Source organism: Falco punctatus, assembly GCF_963210335.1.
Source record: "Falco punctatus genome assembly, chromosome: 1".
In the NCBI taxonomy this organism is placed as follows: domain Eukaryota; kingdom Metazoa; phylum Chordata; class Aves; order Falconiformes; family Falconidae; genus Falco; species Falco punctatus.
The window spans coordinates 77,463,968-77,468,708 of NC_137580.1; positions in this window are offsets into that span (position 1 = coordinate 77,463,968).

Below are 4,741 nucleotides of genomic sequence, written 5' to 3' on the forward strand. Positions count from 1 at the left end.
TACATGATGGATGCTGTGCTTGGATGCCACAGCAGCACCGAAGTGGGTACCAATACCATTGTCAAATGTCTGTCTTTCCAGCTTTATGCAAGTACCACACCTTCTTCTGTTAACTCCCTGGAAGCAGCTCATCAGTGTGATGGACTTGGTGTCCCTCAGGCTGCAATCAAGGGTGCCCCCTTATGGGCAGCACACCGGCTGGTGGGCAAGTCTATAGCTGGAGATAGCATAATTAATATGCATCCTAAAGGCAGCAACAGGGAGATAACAGGCTTTTCTCCCCCCCCCCCCCCCCCCCCCCCCCCTTAAGCAGGCATTAAAATGATGGTTGAAGGACCATTTCTTTATATTAGACTTGCAAGGACAGGAAGTGTTATATTTATTGTACCTAAAGGAAAACGTTGTACTGCCAACAGCAACCTCTGTAATGATCACTGTAAAGCTGTTCCCTATTTCGTTTTGCTGAGCAACTGATTAAACTGACAGAATAAAAAGTTCCAGTGAAACTTCTCAAGAAAAGAAAATTCCTTACTAACGACACTTCTGTGAAGAAAATGTTAAAGGTTTCTGATATTGCTATAAATGTACAATTCATTTAACAAAACATTTACAAGCGGTATGTAAATTAACTTGCTTCCATTGTTCCTCTGTTGATAATAAATAATTTTCCTGAAACACATTAAAACCAAGTATTATAACTTCATAGTGAGCAACAGCCAGATGGGTTTTCTCCTCTTAAACCTCACCACCCCTTCTGTCCTGTGAGTTGCTGAACATGTTGGTGAGTTCCTTCTGCCCTCTCGCCTGGAAGCTGCTCAGAAACCCAAAGATGATGGTCATGCAATTTCAATCACTGTGATGTACGATGGGTGCAGCTAATGAATCCTCTCAGGGTAGCCGACCAGCAGGGATGATGGCATACTCCAGAGACCTACAGTTATAGCATAACTTCAGCCAAAAGTGACCTTGGCAGTTATCTGGACCAACCTCCAGTCCAAAACAGAGTGAAGGACTTCAGGTTGCTCAGGGCTGAGTTATTATCTCCATGGACGGATATCTCACTGCCCCCATGGGCCTCCCATGGCAGCAAATCCTCCTCTTCAATACATGAGGACAGAATTACTGCAACAAAATTAGCAAGCTGATGTTTAAACGAAATGTCTCCTAGGCTTCATCAAAAAGGTCTAGGTCTGATCTTTTGGCTACTCTAATTAGGCAGCTGTACAAGTCCACCATAAAGCATGTGGTAAAGTTCACACAAGAAAAGGCTGAAAAGGGGAGTCTGAGAGTATTTGATGAAGTTTAAAAGTAGCACTTCTGGTTCCAAACTGGGTTCTATCAGAAAAGGTCATTATCAAAGATGGTGTTTAGCTCTTGTTTTTCCTTCCAAATCTTGCAATTGTGTAAATAAGTCTAAAAATTCTGAAACTCAAGAAAATATTTTTTTCTGATTTTTATGCAAGTTTGTTGTTTTTCAGTCGAAATATCCATGTTTGATGGTAGTGGTTGTTGTTGTTAATATAACTTCAAACGTCAAGGTGACACTTTATGTTGGTTTTTTTGCCAAGTACATCTTAGCCCTATGGGTAATGAGTCCTGGCGTTTTGCTGAGTACTGAGGGAGATGCTAGTTTTACCATCTGCCTTAAGTTACTGTGTGGCACCTTGTACTTGTCTAAGGGAGAAACAGGGAATGCAAGTCACCATTCACTTGGAAAAAGACATACACTTCTAGAAGAATTTAAGATACAGCTGCACCTAGCAGAAACCAAAACTATCTAGATGTCCAGCTGCTACTCTCTGCTTCCTCGGTCTCTTTTGCTGTTTCTGCCAGAAAAAGTATGAGACAAGTGACTCATGATCTCTTTGGAGGAAAGAGAAGAAAAAGAAGAAAGAGAAGAAAAAAATTCTTCACTATACTTTTGCAGAGTCAAGCGAAGGCATTGACAGTGCGGTCTTAGTCAGCAAATACCATAAAACAAAGACTTGCTTTTGCAGCTCATATGTATGTTAATGTACTTTTACAAAAGTACTGGACTACACATCTGCAAACTGTAGTCTCATCACAGGCAAATCAAATTGCAACAATTACACTATACAGCTCAAAGCAGAGATGTTTCAATTCACACTGCATTATTTATTTGTTTACCAGCTAGCAAGTAGCAGACAACTTGCAGATTCTGAAAACGCATTCATATCTTGCTAATTGAACCTGATTCCTGTTGTTACTATTCAATAAAACTGGAAATAAGCTTGAGATAGTTTAGATCCCACTTTTCTCAGTACTGTACACAATAACATTTTGACTCTGTAGCAAGCTAGGAACTAGTTAAGAGGTAGGCTACTGGGCCTTAAAAATAAAATTAGTTTTATTTCCAAGGCAGCAGACCATTTGCTAGTATTTCATCATATTCTATTAGTATACTCATTTCCAACTTATTAAAGTGAAGAACTTGTACAAAATACTAATTTTTTGTTTCCCCCAACCCATACTGATAATGACACTTTTTCTTCAGGTATCAGCCTATCTGTGCCAGCATTTGGATGTGGCAGTAGTTAAAAATCCAAAACATTTAAAATAACAGTTCATGGAGTGTTTTTAACAGTGAAATGAATCTTTGCATCTCCAGACTTCCTTTTTTAACCTCCGACTGTTCTCCTCCTCCTCTGTGGTGGTGGCAATGGCTTGGTGATGAAGGCTGCCCTGTGCTAGGTGGGTGTGCTGTGCAAGGCAAAGACCAGAGCAGCAGGTGGGCCTTGTCTGTAGGGCAGTGAACTGGACAGGAGGGTTTGAGGAAAGTACCATGAGATGCTGCTACCTGGGTGCTGCAGTTCGTGGTGAGGGGTTGGGAGAATGAAGAGCAGAAGTAGTGTATACAAGGAAGCATGGTGGAATATATTGACAGTGGCCACAGAGAAATACAATGTGTAGAGGCGAATTCTACACAGCAACGCAGTGCTCTGTGTGTAGCAGTGGGTGTAGTAACCCTGAGCAACCCTGGCCATGAAGGCTGGCTAAGCAGTGTAGGGGAGAGCACTGGGGGCTGCTGCGTGGCATGGGAGCAAAGGAGAGTGTTGTGGGTGCTGGCAGTGGGAAAGAGGACAGCGAAGCTGTGGTTTAATGTGCAGCCAGACTAAGGTATCCACAAGTTCTATTTGCTCCCTGCCCCGTCCCAGGAAAGGGCAATTAAAGGTTTTGGATGCAGCTAGGGACTGCAACATCAGTGTGTAATGGATGATCAGTGACATAGGCCACAGGCATGACCTTGTCCTCAGTAGTGGCAAACTGTGACCTGGCAAAAAAGTATTTGCTGTAAACACTAAACTCTTTCCTAAACACAGCGTCCCTCAGCAGCAGCAGGCAGGGATAAAGTCTAGATGTCATTTGTGCAGTCAGGCCTCTATTTTGGCTTCTGAGTAAGAAGTACTTGCTAATGAGGTGGAAACTAACATTATCCACCTAAAACTGGACCAACAGGACAAGAAAACACTACTGGCTTAAAAGAATGGGCAGAATGGCTTTTATTTGAGTAGAAGAGCTATTTTCTTGTCACAGTCCAGGTGAATCCCAGTTTATTTACACTGGGGTGAAATTAAAAACTTCAGAGCAGACAAGCAGATGCACTGATGTGTGCTTTAACTTCCTCAGCTGGATGACTGAGTTTTGGGAGTTTTTTAGTCTTCAAAATGTTGGTTTTCCAAATATGCCTGCATTGCTCATTATCATTGATGTCATCTTTATTTCAGTGTTGTACTGATTTTCCAGTGTTTATTGTGTCTTGTTTTAAATTAGTTCGCAAGGTCACTGGGGGAAGGTCTGTGTGTTCTTATGTGTGCTTTAGCCACTAAGCACCCAAACATTGTGCCTGGGCTTTTTGATACTACTACGAAGTATCTCCTAACGAAGAGTAACTATGATTAATGCATAGAGTTGTACAGAGAGCTATCGTCACACCCCGTGTCAGCTGTCATAAAATCCTGCAAAAGCCGTATGAGTGCAGGAAAATGTTGAAAGCCTCTTGATGGTTCCATTTGCTGAGGGGGAAGCAAGGTGTAGGGGAAAACAGAGGCCTGACAGCCTTGCTTCCTGGAGAGCTGGTGGAGGGGTCCCAGCCCCGCCGAGCTGGGCCGAGGGGTGGGTGATGTCAAGTCGGCGAGCTGAGAAGCAGGGATGCCCATGTGTCCTGGGACAGGAGCACTGGGTTTAGGTGTCGAGGTGCACGTTTCTCTCTGCCCCTCTGGTGGAGGCCTGGGGAGTGCCTGGCCTCCCCCAAGGCCTGTGCTCCCTCACAGCCCATGGGCCGACAGGGCTGAAAGTGCCAACAGCACCTCTTACACACGCACCTGTACATGCACACACATGCATGCCTGTACACACACAGACACACACACAGCTGCAGCCAGACACCCCTCACGGCAGCCACCCCTCACCTCCTGATGCCACCAGACCCTCTCCAGGCACCATCTTCCCTTCTCCTTCTCCCTCTGGCCCCACCGCTGAGCCACCAGGACCGTGGTGGTAGCCATGCCTCCAGCCACAGGTGGGAAGGAAGGCGCCGCCACCAGGTGCCCTCCCAAGCCCACGGCCCCTCAGCAGCACGTGGCCCTGGCAGGCAGCCATTTGGTGACAGCCCAGTGCAGGGCACGCAGAGCCTCCAGATGCCAGTGCTGGGGCAGGTGGTGCCAGGGCTCGGCTTTGCCCGCCCGTCCCTGATCCACCAGTCGGAGTCATGGGAGCATTA